At 38.2% G+C, this 16,049-nt stretch overlaps 1 protein-coding gene across 3 annotated transcripts in view; it reads left to right on the top strand.

The window, feature by feature from the left end:
* LOC129721311 (uncharacterized) overlaps window positions 1-16,049 on the top strand; it is a 235,643-nt gene that overhangs the window by 133,790 nt on the left and 85,804 nt on the right. The window lies entirely within an intron of this gene.

Consider the following 16,049-nt stretch of genomic DNA (forward strand, 5'->3'; position numbering starts at 1 on the left):
AATCACCTCCAACTTAAAGCTGTATGCCTTTTAACATTCAAGCCTCTAAAAGTAGAGTAAATTGACCTATAGTGGACCATTTTCCTATAGTGGACCACCCGCCAGAATAACTCAATTTATGCCAATGCCAATAATTTATGCAATTTATGAAAATCCATCAACAACATCTTATCTAGCCAATCTGCATCAGAACCATAAGAAACATTTGTGGATTCCGATTCAGGTCAAGAGAAATTGACGTAATCTGACGAGTGGTCAACTCTAACAAAGAGGTCCACTGAGGTAAACCTCGGGTAGACCATTCCCTTCAGTCAGTGCACCACCTTGACGAAAAACTGTTTATTCTCTTGTTTTAAATTGTAATTTACAAATGTTTCTCGTGATTCTGATGAGGAGAAATGAGCTGGAAAAGGTGTTTCCCGATGGAAATTTTCGGGAAATCCCTCGAATTTTCGCATAAATTGAGTTATTCTGACTGGTGGTCCACCCACTAAAAGACGTGGTCCTTTCAAAGTAGTTTTACCCTATACTTTTTCGTTGATTTCAGTTCCAACAAATTTAATTGCTAGCATTCGCGAACAAGAATTAATTCAACAAACTAAAAGAGTCCATTTAAGGTAAATAATATCGATGCTCATCCTATTCTGGACATTTTCACTTTTCACTGGCTACAAGACTAAAAATCTGTTTTTTTGTTTTTTTTTTAAGAGTGATTGAGGTAAAATTAGTGGACACTCGTCAGATTAACTTACTTTCTCTTGACATGAGTTAGAATTTATAAATGTGTCTCATGATTCTGATGCAGATTGGCTGGATGAGATGTTTCCTGATGAAAGTTTTCTGAAAATTTCTCGATTTTTCGCATTTATTGAGTAAATCTGACGACGAGCGTGGACAATTTACCCTATATCGAGAGAATAAATAATTTTTTCACCAGGTGGTCCACTGAGAAGTGGTTAATTCAAGTGGTTCTACCCTATATCAGATTGCTGCGCTGGTAAGGGCGAACTTATTTAATTCATTTCCTGGATATGTAACGACTGTTTCGATTCATAGAGTATCTAGAAGTTATAAAAATTCTGCTGGCTTTCGACTGGCATTATCAATTTGCTAAAATAGGTATCAATAGTTTCATATACAAATGAGCAATGGTCCGTCACGGTCGTCCTAACCGTTTTACTCGTGGTTTCCCTACAAGAAAGTTCTTCAGCTTCCCCGATCACTGTAGCCACAAATCAGGTGAACTCCATCAGTTTCACTGTATAAGTGATCATAAGTGATCACCATGTTTGTGTCAGTTGAGTGTTAAGTTTCCCTACAGTGGACCCGGGTGCATTAAACGTATAGTAGACAGAGGTCCAATATAGAAAGCTGCCACACTAAAGATAGTTTTTTCCCTAATTTCCAAACAGTTTTCATGTCCATCTGTTGAAGATGATGACAAACCAACAAGCATTAACTTCGTAGGGTAAAATGATCCATAGTGGATCCCTTTCCTCTAGTGAACCACTCGTCAGATTAACACAATTTTTACAAAAATTCGAGGGATTTTCAGAAATTATTAAGCGGAAAAAGTCTTATCCAGACAATCTGCATCAGAATCACAAATATTTATAAACTCCGATTTATGGTAAGATAAATTGAGTTAATTTGACAGGTGGACCACTTTAATTTAATAAAGCAAAGGGGGGTTCACTACTAATTAATTTGCCTAAATTCCAATTTAAGAGAAAATGTGTAATTTTGACGCGTGGTCCACTATAGAAAATGGGTTCACTATAGGTTAACTTATCCTCCTATTAAATAAGGTATATAATACACTGTGGGTATGAGATACTATCTTTTTTAACAAATTGAAGTATGGTAGAACTACCTTGGATGGAGCACTTCCGTCAGTGGACCACTCTGACGAAAAACTGTTTATTTTCTTTATTTAAAAGAAATTAACAAATGTTTCTCGTGACTTTGATGTGAAATAATCTGGATGAAATGTTTCCCGAAGGAAGTTTTCTGGGAATCCCTCGAGCTTTCGCATAAATTTAATTAATCTGACCGGTAGTCCACTAAAGTACTTGGTCCATCTCAGGTAGTTTTATCTTAAATACTTATTTTTCGATTCCAATTTTGTTTTCTAAATATTTTCAAAAATTAATTGCTAGCATTCGAAAATATGAAAAAAAAACAAGTTAAAATAAATAAAATAGGGGAAATTTTTGTTTAAATATCCACATGGTCCACTTAAGCGAAATAGTATCGATGCCCATCCTATCAAGGATATTATTACTTTCCACTTACTATAAGGTTGAAAATCCAATTTTCATTTGTTTTGTTTTTAAGTAGAGGAATTGGGGTAAAGCTACCTTGGATGAACCGCGTTTTCCGTGAACCACTAGTTAGATTAACTCAATTAAAGCGAAAACTCGAGGTATATCCTAAAAACTTCCATCGGGAAACATCTTATTCTACTAATCTACATCAAAATCACGAGAAACATTTGTAAATCCATCCAAGGTAGTTCTAACCTAATTTGATAAAATACCAATAGTTTTATATAGAAAGGAGCAATGGTCCATCTTGGCCGTCCTAACCATATTAACCGTGGTTCAAATCAGGGTGAATTAACCTACAGTGGACCATTTTCCTACTGTGGACTACTCGTCAGATTGACTCAATTTCTTTAAACATTGAATTGGAATTTATGAAAGTTCCTCGGATTCTTATGCAGATTGGGTGGATAAGATGTTTTCTGATAGAAGTTTTAGAAAATCGAGTAAATGTAACAACTGTTTCGGTGTATATAATATCTCGAAACCATTAGAATCCTGCTGGCATTTGACTGGCTTTATTAATTTGTTAAAATATCAATAGTTTTACTTAGAAATGAGTAATGGTCCATCTCGCCTGCCATAACCGTTTTGCCCGTGGTTCCACAATACGAAAATTATTCAGCTTCTTGATCTATGTAAACTAAACTACAAATCAGGTGAATTCGATCAGTTTTAGTGCATAAGTGATCATATTCTGTGCTTGTATCAGTTGAGTGTTGAGTTTCCCTATAGTGTAGGGCAACGGGGGTATTTTGACCAGCTTTGGGAAGTGAACGCACAATGTATTAAAAACAAACACAATTTTTCAACATAAATACTTACTCTATTATACTATTTTTAAGAGCTAAGTGTCTATTTTAACATACATCGTTCAACAATGCAATATATTGAAAAATATCCTAGAAATATCAAAATTTTTACGAAGTATTGAAAACATATTTTGGTCCACAACATTTTTATCGGACTAATTATATTTAGGATCATCATCGGTATTTTTATCTAAAAATGAAAAAAAAATGGGTTTGAATGCGGTTTGACAGGCATTCTCAGCAAACTGCATATTGTTGAATGTGATAAATTAAGGAGTAAATACCTGTAAATTGTCACCAGCCGCTTCTCGTTTAGCGCGTAACGGCCAAATGGCTGTTAACACTTGACATGGCCAAAATAGGTTCGCTTTAGAAAAAGACAAACATATTTCGGCCATGCCTTAAACTACTATTTTAACTTTTTCCAACTTGTTAGACTATACAAACTGTTTCTATGATATTTTATTGATGTTACTACAACAACGAATTGTTTCAAAAACATACATATTTGTTACAATAGCTTCCGGACGTTGACTTGTATATTACCACTTCCTCTTGACTACAGGTTGACTCAGCCATGACTTAGAATATCTATGAACTAATTTCAAAACAATGCTACCTAGAGTCAGTTTCTTGACGAAAATTATAGTTCAATTATGCATGCATAGTTTTCTTATATTCATTGAATTTTTCAGATAAAATGCGTTAAATGTTAACGGGTGGGCCAAAATATGCATGTGGGCCAAAATACCCCCGTTACCCTACCTAGTTTGATTAAACGCATAGTATACTGGAGTCCACTATTGAATCCATTACAGAAAATCTTTCATCCATAAAAATTTAAAAATAAACAATAAATTTAGAAAATAGGTAAAAAAATCTGTCACAAAACATTAAAAATATAGCAAATCAAAAAAAAAAAACAACATCAATATTTGTGAAAAACGTTCGAATGTACAAAATAGCAAATATGTTGGAAATCTGTAATAACGACGTAGCCAAAATAATTGAAAAATTACATATCTTTCTTTTCGATGTTGAAAATACGTATATGAATTGTTACACACTGAAAGCAGTTGCCACATTCATAGTTAACATTGAACCCTTGTAAGTAAAGTCCAAAGAACCGATAAATCTGCCCAAAAATTGAACAAAACAATAATAATGCTCTTCCCAAAACGATTAATCTTGAGCAACAGCTGCAATGATGGGATCGATTCCCACTCGCAGTCGCGCATATATCACGCCAACATAAGTGCCCTTTTAATCCAATTGCCACACACATCTCTACATTCCCTGCTAGTACAGCGCGCGCGGCTGGGCAGAGAGTTCGAAAATCTCACCACAAATCTTACCCGTTCCGGCTCGCGAAAGAGGTCTCTGCCTGGCAGGGAAATTGTAGAAGAGTGAGCGACCGAAGATTAAAGCTAATCCTCCCACCACCTCGCGCGAGAAAGCAACCGCACCGGCCGTCGCCAAGCGCGAAGGGGGCATTATTTGTCGTGTTCAATGTAAATAAATATTACGAAAGCCGCGCGACTAGCGACTTTTTCGTGTTCTGCACTCCCACACTTTCCGATTTGCTGGAGGATAGATCAGAAGAAAACCGAGGCATCGAGGCACTGGTAGTTATTTTGGGAACAAATGTCACCGCCACGGATACCGAAAATAAAGAACGAGTTCCCCGTTCCGAAGCGGGCAAGTAAAACATGGAAAGGGCGAATGGTGCGCCGCTCGCGTTCGTACATAATTGTCGAAAATTGAATAAATTATGTTTTACATCGTAAAAATGACCGCTAGCGGTTGATAGTGTCGTAAATTTTAATACCTTTTCCCTGAATTGCTCCAGGGACCACAAAAAAGGGAGAGGGGGCAACTTGCGAGTTCGATATCGTGGCGTGCGGGTTTCGATGTCATTTCTTATATTTCTTTCCTTTTTCGGACCACAAACCGGCGTGGCACCGGGAGACAGGCATTCGCTTTTTCGCCAAAACTGGACTACCGGACCGGGTCCGCAAGTAATAATGTGCAGTCCTGTTTTGGTACGGATCAGTTGTTTATCGTTTGGTTCTACGGGTGCGGAAGGGGCTCGAGGCGCGATCGGGAAGATTCTTCGCCCTTTCTGGGAGTGCGATTTCTTGCGGTGTGCTGCACAGAATAACCACAAACGGGGCCGTGTTCTTTCGTGGGATCATGGACCGAGGGATGAGAACCCCGCAGTCTGCGTTGGCCGGCAGGGAAGGCCAGACGCGCAGGTACCAAGCAGGAGGCTTGCTGAGGGCCAGGCATTGCTATAATGTTGATAATGTGCACAATGTAGTAATCTTCGAGAAGTTATTTTTAGATGTTCTTCGGTGCTGTGGTTGAGCAGAAATATTTTCTCGCTGTTGTCAGGAGGAAAAACGATGCTGGAATCCGATATTCGGAATAATAAATTGGAATTAACGGGGAAATTATTCAGCCTGCGTGAGACTGCATTTTTGGGGGTGAATTGTTGAATTACGATGTACTGTTAGATTATATGACTTGTAAACTTAAGAGGTCTTTCCCGTCGGTTGTTTGTTTAACCTCAACAATGTTTCATTCGAGATGCAACGGATAAACAAACTGTCGCTATCGATTGAACAGCGTTTGCCAATTGGGCGCCTTCGAGGGCCTCCGGTGAAGCCATAAATCAATTTGGCGATCACGAAACCTATGTCACTAGCATTCAGTAGTCACTGACTGGTCAACCCGAAAGAGCACTCGAGCCAAACCTTGATCAATGGCCAATAGATCAATTGGCAAGACCCAGAACGGCGAGCCATTCTTCACTGTCCGTCGAGTTAGAAGCGGCAGCAATGGGCCAATAAATTCACTAACTAGCGGCCACAGCCACAGGCAGCAGAAGCAAAACAAAAGAGACACGCAATTAAAAGCATACCCCTGGCTCGGGACGGCCGTCGGCAATCTAGGTTAGCAAAAGCTGCGCTTGTGTCCGCCGAGTACCGAACAAGTGAGTGGCCGGTTGCTACTATCGACACCGCACCGGGGGCTGGATGGGACTGTTACAAAACGGCCACACCTTCCAGTGTACAAGATAAACTCACGGCTTTCGTACCCATAAAGGCAAAAAAAACTAAAACAAGAAGTCAAAATATTTCGCTCAATTAATGCACTGTTCGGTCAATAACGGCGGCATTCATCAAGTGGAATGCGCCACGACTTTTTAAAAGGTTTTCCGACCAGCCACACTGCCACAGTGACACAATTGTTTCGCTGAGGACTTGGGCCCCCCCTTGCTCTGGACGACTGTGTAGGACGATGTCGACGGTGACGATGACGCCCTTTGCGTACAGAGTGCATAACCGACCAGGCTTTGGGTGCCATTTTCGGCAAGCGCAAGATCAGGCGGAATGTTGAAATATGACATTTTGGAAAGATCCCCTCGGGCGGGACGCGGGGAAAGGTGCTTGAAAAAGGAAAAGAGGTAATGTATTATAAAAACAAATATTCGTTTTAGGCGGTGAACTGTGTGAAAGACGATGTAACTATTTTGAGCTCACCGTGGATTGCCGGGTTTCCGAAGGCGTCAAAATCCGAACAGTTAATGGATTCTGTCAACTTTCAATCATTTTTACTACTTTTACACCGAAGGGCCCACACCGGTTGTTTAGCGTGGCCCCAACAACAAAACGCACGGAATCGATGCGTTCGGGTGTGTTTGCGTTCGAGTGCGTTGACTTGGATGATTTACACGTAGACTAACACCTGGTGTTGCATAAATAGGTAACTGTTGCTGTTTGCCTAATTACCGCTACCTGATTATCGAACAGTTGTATAAACATAACTGGTATCCCGTACGATGTAATCGACTTGTGGATGACAGGGCTGCTGCTTTTCGCTACCGCATTTGTTTCTAAATCCGGCAATTACAATTGAACTGTTAGCTGCAATACAAGGGCTTGTTCATATAGCTGTTGAACTGCAAAAGGAATTTGACTATATTCAATGAGAGTATTGTATAATACTTCGACTATTTTTCTCAGACCAAGTTTCATAAACTTGGTGTCAACCGAAAGTGCTCAAACATTATGTACAAGAATTCCATTATAATAAAAAATGATAAATAATTTCAAAGTCGAAAATATCTATACATTTTTTTTACGATTGTCGAACGTCTCTTTGTCAAATACCTGGAAGATTTGAAAATTTGTTCGTTTGCCTGGAGCGTAATCCTGATCAAATCAAAACCTGATCAAATGAAGATTAATCTGGCATAATGGAAACATTGCTGCCTGCTGACGCGTACGGTTGTGTACCATCTTTGTAGCTTGTAGCTACTATTTATTGCTTTGAACAGTTAATTTGTTTTGATTTTGGAGTCGTTGTGTCTTCAGTAAAGTTGTTCCAATCACTTTTATACATTGTATAGAAAATGTAATTTTGTGATCAACTCGTCGAAAAGTGAAAACAAATTTTACTTCTCTCAGCTTTGCATATAAAAATCCACTTTTTTGACAAAGTTTTAGTATAATTCATAAGAAACAACATTGCCAAAGACACTATATTTCTATTTACCTTTTTACACCTAATTGATACCATCAACCTGTTGATTCCGTGAAGAAAACAATAGCTTATGCGGAGAATCAGCATCATAACTTATGAAAATAGAATTAGGCAACCATAACAGAGCTGAATAGTCGATATTTGAGTGCATGTTGTTCAGTGTAAGGAACAGCAACAAATGCCTATATCTGGAGTATATGATGTTTGACTTATACTTTAATATACAAATGGTTTTGTTTGTGGATATTTATGGTTGTTGTTAATTATAGCATTTTAATCAACAATTTCAATAACTAAACAAATATAGCAAATCAAAATGCATTCTTTGATGAAATTGTGTGTTTTGAAACTGCAATCAACATTGTAGAACATTGAAAAATTACAAAAAACCTAAATTAATCCACCTAGCGGTCAGACCCAGCCTTTTTCATTCAAACTTTTATTTGTTTAAATAGATTTACATGAACGCTTCAATCCAATAAATGTATATTCACGGTTTAGGTTCTAAAATATTGATGTTCTAATCCAGTGCTGAGAAAAATCACCACCTAGAAACTCAAACAGACTGATATCAAGCCAACCTTAGCGTCAAATATCTTTTCTGCGCACAAACATAAACTGTAGCTAGACAACGGTCGCTAGACAAATCGAAATGTTGATTTTCGATGAACACATTTGTTGGTATTCATTCCTCAGTCAAAGTTCACATTCGTTTATATATTGTCAAAGTTGAAATTCATTATCATCATCACGAAAATGAAAACGGATATCAGTGTCAGTAACTTGTACTGAATATTTGTATTACGTTGAGCTCAGATGCAATATTCAATATTAAATTCTTGGGATTCGACAAGCAACCGACTGACCTAGACCAGTTCATACGTAATCACAGCAGCCATCATAGTATATAATTCATATAATTTATTTAAGTTATAACGTTTAATACGTTTATTCTAATAAATGATATTTCTCATAAATAAGTTCAATCATAATCACAAACTTATTATTTGAATTCATGAACAATTGATCAGCCAAAGCGACCTGTCTATTGGCGATGATTCTTGGTTTCTTCTGTGTAATTTCATCATCTTTGAATAAACCATGCTCATACGCTTCAAAAGAATGACTAGTACGGAAATGTCGGATGATATTCCCGATGTCCAAAACGACTTAGGAATGTTTGCATTCGCTCCCAACATCAATTTGACAACGCCCACGTGCAATCAGCGGTAAAGCAATTACCTGTAGCGTACGCTTCCCTAAAAGAAGGTTTTTAATGTTGAAGCACTTTTTACAACGTTGAAAACACATGGACGATAACCATACCTGCACAAAGCTTTCTAGTTTTGATAATATCGTTATCACGAGAAGAGCTTCCAGTTGGTATTGCTATCCATTTCAGATTATTTTCGAAATAAAAAAAAAGTGTAACTGCACTTCAAAAAATATCAGTACCCCAAATCGAAACTGATTTTTTTGCCTTTGAGTTTCATTTTCACGGTTTCTATTTTTGAATTGATAGATGAACCGATCCGAATATATTCTGTTTCGTTCTTGTTGGGTATGATATTCTTTTAGGGGCCTCAAGTAACGATGAACACTTTTGTTTACATCGCATATCGGATAGTGAAACCGATTGTCATGGTAATATGTATCACCTACACGACGAAAAAGCTGAGTTTCAATGTTGTGAAACTCATTTGATAATTATAATTTTAACCACTGAATCTAATCTATACATATAAAAATGCAGTCCGGTCTGTCTGACTGATCCATATTGGCTCGAAAACTACCGAACCGATCGACGTGAAAATTTGTATGTAGGGGTTTTTGGTACCGATAAAGGTTCCTATGATAGTTTGAGACCCCTCCCTCTTCTGGAAGGGAGGGGCTCAATACAAATGAAACATAAATTTCTGCACAACTCAAGAACAAACCAAGCAATAAAACCGAATTTGGCATGTAGATGTTTAAAGGGGCAACAAATATGTCCATAATAGTTGAACGCCCCTCTCTTTTCTGGAAGGAAGGAGTTCCTTACAAATGAAACACAAATTTCTGCACCCCTCCTTCTTTTGGAAGAGTGGGGTGCCACACAAATGAAACACAAGTTTCTGCACATCTCGAGAACTAACCGAGTGAATGGAACCAAATTTAGCCTGTGAATGTTTTTAGGAGTAACAAATATGTCCATAATGGTTCGACACCCCTTCCTTTTCTGGAAGAAAGGGGCTCCATACAGAAGAAACACAAATTTCTGCACATCTCGAGAGCTAACCAACTAAATGGAACCATATATGGCAGGTGAATGTTTTTAGTGGTAACAAATTTGTTCCATAAGTGGCCTCGTGCAACATTTTGGATTGTAAAATGGCAACTTCCGGTTTCTGGAAAACAGCCGAAAATGGCAGATTTCCACCCAATATAATAGTATCTGGATCTAAAATGCTACACAGGAGCTAAAACCGATAGAAATTGTCTTCAAATGCCATTATGAAATCCAAAATGGCGACTTCCGGTTTCGGAAAAAGTCGAGGATGTTGTCATTTCGATCAAACGAATCATTTTAAACGATTTGTTATTTGACTTTGGCAACTAGAACTTTCATTTGATACTGATTTTATGAAAATCGGTCCAGCCATCTCTGAGAAACATGAGTGAGATTAAACAGTCTTCAGAACACGTTTCATATCCTATGGCCGATTCGTCGTACATTTGCAGATTTTAAACACATCGCAAGGAGTCAATGAATTTGGAACGTTCAAATAGTACGACACCACATTTAAATTATGTTGAGGCCACATATATCGATCAAAGCAGGTATAGTTTTAAAAAGTCTTTGAATTTCTATTCTTTCTATTAAACTTTTGAGCCGCTAATCAAATTGTTATGATGTTTGTTATTTGTAAGTTTGAGAGATGACTCGTTCGTATGACAATAGTCATGTTCAAATAAGTCATGTAATCTTTGAGATGATAGATTTTTGTTGTTTTATTAACAATTTATTATATAACGGTTGCTTAAGTTCGATTATAATCAAATGAAATGGGAACGCATAGAACAGTCAAACTTTGAAATCACGTGTTCAATCATAATTCATCAGTTAACCCTTAACTAGCCCGCTCCTCTGATGATAATATTGATCAAATCGGTTGTGTAATTTCTGAGATAATGAAGTTTCGTGATTTTTAACATTTCGGTACATTACAGACGAAGTTACAGTCCGATTACAGTAAAATTCAACAGGGTGTTATAAGGTAGCTGGACTTATTAATTGACACTAATTTTGTGGAAATCGGGTCAGCCATCTCTGAGAAAATTGAGTGAGTTAGTTCAAGTAGGCTTCAGAATATGTTCCTTTTCATAGCTGGATTTCACATTTTTAAACATAACAGGCAAAGTAATAGTCCGATTGCAAAACAAATCAATCGCGTCTCATGGGGCAGCTAGACCTTCCATTTGAAACTAATTTTATGAAAATCGGTTCAGCCATCTCTGAGAAACATGAGTGAGATTAAACGGTCTTCAGAACACGTTTCTTTTCAGAACTTTTGAACCAAAAGTTAAGGGTATTTCAGGTAGCCCGTTCATTTGAAACCAATTTTTTTAAAATCGGTTGTGTAGTTTCTGAGATATTGATGTTTCATGTTTTTTACATTTTGTTACATAACCTCTAAACTATTAATCCGATTACAATGAAATTTAATAGGGTCTTATGGGACATCAAGATCTTTAATTTGCAATTGATTTCAAGAAAATCTGTCCAGCCATCCCTGTGAAAAGTGAGTGAGAATAAAAATCTGCACATACACACACACATACAGAAAATGCTCAGCTCGTCGAGCTGAGTCGAGTAATATATGCCAATCGGCCCTTTGGAGCACTTTTATACTTTCGGTTTTGCAAGTGATTGCTATACCTTTCTAGGAGAAAGGCGAATAATATTGATTTTCAGAGACACTCTATGTAAAACTCCATGAAAGTTCATTCAAATAGGCAGATAGAACCTAGTGTCTTCGGCAAAGTTATCTCTTATAAAATGTGCCACAAACTTAAGGTTAATTAATCACAAAAATGCAATTTCTATAAAATAGGAAATAATTACCGAAACAACTTTGTTGATGACACTACGGCCCTAACACTCTTTTTGATTCAAAATCTTTTTGATCACGTCATTGTTCTTTCGAAAACACATTGATGAAACAGACTGCGTAACAGAGTTACTTGATTTTTCTCCGAACCAAATAATTTTGATGAAACGACAATACGACAGATAAATTTGAAAATTAATATAACTGGAATGCACCAGGAAAATTAGTTGGTACGTTTTGATCGTACCAAAGCAAATAATTCAAAGTATTTAGAAAAATGATTTGTTCAACTAGCGAATAGACTATGAAAACTTCAAGAGATATGGAGAAACCCTTAAGCTCACGTAATACCACAATTTATTACTGCCAAGTAAAGCAAAGCCTTGGTGCTACATTCTGATTCGGAACTTGCCTATCTGTTTACTATACACAGACTTCGCAGCCAACTGTTAAGTGTACAGGACACTAACAGTCCCTCCCGAGTCGAGACTCGAACCTACGACGACTGGTTTGTTAGGCCAGCATCGTACCTCGAGACCAGCTGGGGAGGCAGTTAATTTTTTACAGCCATATGGCAGCAAATGTATGATTTGTGGTAACTCTTCTCACAAAAGTGACATCTGTCCCGTGAAAGAGACCTCTAGTAGTCGTGTTAGGTCAAAAATTATTGCGTCCAAACAACGTATGCATTCGTCAATACTAATCATGTGGATAATCGATAGGCTTTCAATACTGTTTAGACATCCTGTAGTTAATGTATGTGCAGGTGATATTTGAAACTCAGATAACGTACGTACGCTAGTGTCCTTACAGGTTGTATTTCAAACTCAAAAAGCAACAAGCCTTTCATATTTAATGCAGAAAAGTCAGCCAGTTGGGATTTGGGTATTCCTACTCTAGAGAAGATGGACTACCTACAATAATTCGTACTGCAGTTAATATCCACTTTGTTGAAGTAGATATGAAATTTACATCTGAAATTGTTGTTAAATTGGAATTCCGAAAAACCGATCGAAACTAGCCAAAGTACAGATCACACGCACTCAAAAGCTGCTCGCACAGAGTCTTACCTATGTGTAGCAATCAAACTCTGATAAATACAGTCAGGCCTGCCATTTCTTTTCAGAGAATCACTAGCGTGTAGGAGAATATCTTACACTGCGAAAACAACTACCCTCACACTGGTTGGAAAAGCGACGTACTTGCTTGAAGAGAGCTGCGAATCGTGTGTATCTGAATAACTTTCAAAAAATACACTGCTGTGGAATCTGAAGTATCTACTGTTGTGATATTTTTCACACGAAAAGGGAACTACGCTCACTGCAGTGCTTCAACTGTGGAGCAGTTCCACAAAAAATGTTCCAGTATTAATATGATTATTTAATTGTCATTTTTTATTTGGCTGAAACTTTGCATAGACGATTTTATAGGCAAAAGATGCCATTTCGTGCCACTGGTTTAAATTTTTCAGAACACGACTCTTTTCTGAGGAGCTATTTTAAAATGCTATTTTGAGAATGATTTTTGATGATTATAAATATTTTTAGCGTCAGAACGGTTTGTTGGATCGGTGTGACGTCTACGGCAAAGTTGTAAATAATAATTTCGTCCTCCAAAAAAATGAATATATACACTCTAAAAAAATATTTTTTTTTTTTGAAATAAGTTAAAGGGAAAATTAAAAACTTACTATCTAAAACAGCACATTTTTTAAAAATCTGATTTTTTATAGAAACTGCAAAAGTTTACCTAAACAATGAAACTGGTCTGATCATGGAGAAATCGAGAAAAAAAGCTATGATTTTTAGAAAAATTTTCAATTTTTTTCTACAGGGTACATTTTTTTATGAACGGACAAAATTATGATCTGTACAACTTTGCCAAAGACATATTTTTTGAAAGACAAAACTTTTATCCACAACATTGCCGAGGACTCTATGCCAACCAAACAAACCGTTTTGACGTAATTTTTTTTTTCAAAAAATCATATCTTTTTTTATTTCTTCATGATACGACCGGTTTCATTGTTTAGGTAATCTTTTGTAGTTTTTATAGAAATAAAACAAGATTTTTAAAAAATGAGCTTTTTTTAATAATAAATTTTTAATTTTTGCGTTGACTTTTTTTCAAAATAAATTTTTTTTTAGATTCTTTACATTTTTCGGAAAGATAAAATTGTTACCTACAACTTTGCCGGAGATGTCACACCGATCAAACAAACCGCTTTGGCTCTATATCGGACTCAATATCAGACTTCAGTTCGAACTTTCTGGACTCCACCCGATTTATTGTCAGTCACTAGTTTTTATAGAAAAAATAACTTCAGAAACTTGTAGGTCTGGGTAATATCATTCCTTGAGGGATAAATTTAGTCTAATTTGAATTTGAATGATACACCATATTTGATCATTTAATAAATTTCTCGATTGTGCGGATTGCAGTTGTTGTTCGACCGAACTTGACTAATCTATCTGATGTTCGATTGATATGAAATTCAAAGAAAATGTGATACAAGTAACATACATACTTTTTCTATGTGAACTAGAAAAAATAGTAATATTGTGGACCTCTAAAATAGCAAGAAATGACTCCTCAATCTTATCGCCTAATCATCAACGAAAAAAGCAAAAAAAAAATGCCTATAATCTGCCCTGCAAGGTGTCACTAACGATGTTCCATCGCTCAGATTCGGGAGTGTCTCGCTCGGATCATGCTGCCGCGATGAATACAACGCGATAGCTGGTGAAAGTTATATGACCTCCGACACGCTTGTCACACCATATCGTGATCGGACGATCTACGACGAATCATCATCATCATCATCGGTCAGTCGGTGGCCATCGCAAGCAGTCATCAGGATTAATAGTCATAAAACTGCTGGCTGCACGCAGCGAAGGAACTTATCTTATCAACCGATTCCAGCTCATCAATCAGAGCGCGATCCGACCGAGTAAACAAAAGCGCAGACGCGCTCACTAATGTTTAAAACATCTTTGCCTTCCTGGATCCTCCGTAGAGCTACATGCTCTGCATCCGAACTTGATGGATGTCGTGCTTTCCATTTAAGATTTCGTGATGAAGCGATGCTGCCTTTGTGTTTTATCTCAAGTGGTGCTGCTGGTGTTCCACGCGGAACTACATGGCGAGATGTGAAGACGATATCGGGACAAAGTGCTCGTAAACTGTCGTGTTCGCTTCGCGCTCTGTGTTCTGTCAATCTTTGGATCCCTTCCTACACCCCCACTACGCTTCGTTCGGAGACAGACGATGGCGGTTCCTTAAACGATTGCACACAATAAACGTGCGCGCTGAGATTCTGCTGTTGGGCCAGAAGAGCTGCTGCCCTACAAGGAAGTCGCATCCAATTGCAGCAGAGCAGTGCAACTCCCGATGTGGAACAAAAGAATCTGGATGTTCACGGTGCGCCGCAGTTTGCACAGACTGACTGGCTGCGTGCCTCTACGCCCTGCTGCCTCCACACATCAGGGAAGTGAGTTAATCCTTGTTCCTTGGGAAGAGAAGGATTTCGAAAACAGCTCACATGATCATAATCAACGGCTCATTAGTTGGTGCCAAACCGGGGTCTAAATTTGGGTTAAGGTCGCCGACGCATCAACAACCGACCGCGACGACGGCGTCGATGGTGGAAATGTTATAATCGTGATTACTGGACCCGCGACGGTTGAGAAGCACAGAATCTGCTGCTGCTGCTGCCAGAAAAGGGGAAACTGGTTGCAAGTAATCGTTGTTTTTATTTTTTTCCGACTTCGATCGTAAAAACGATTGAAATATAATACTGCTGCTGGCCGTTAGGACAAGTGTGGTTGAAAAGAGCAAAAAAAGTAGTCTCATTCAGTAGCCGGAGAAGGTCATCCGCGCCAGGTAGCCCGGTTTAACCTTGAAGGTTTGCACACTCACTGCCTCAGCCAGCAACAAACCGACAACTGACAGACCGACCGTTGCTTCCGTGGGAGTGCTTATCGGTACGAATTGCATCGCACAGATCGCACAGTAGAGTGGCCGGCGGCTATTGTGTGGATGTTGTTTTGAACGCGGGAGCATTTTTCCTGTTGGCTTAGATTAAATACATTTCATTCCGTGGGTTTACTACTGCGCGAGCGCAGCTCTACGATCATCGTGATTTGGATCAATAGCCGGGACGAGCGTGCAGCAGTTAGAGCCGAGGAATGTGATGCAACCGGGCGCCGGGTTGCCAAGCGAGCTAGTACAGTGAACAGTGAAAATATTTGGGCTACTAGAATATTTACATTATT

Source organism: Wyeomyia smithii, chromosome 2, assembly GCF_029784165.1.
Source record: "Wyeomyia smithii strain HCP4-BCI-WySm-NY-G18 chromosome 2, ASM2978416v1, whole genome shotgun sequence".
Lineage (NCBI taxonomy): Eukaryota > Metazoa > Arthropoda > Insecta > Diptera > Culicidae > Wyeomyia > Wyeomyia smithii.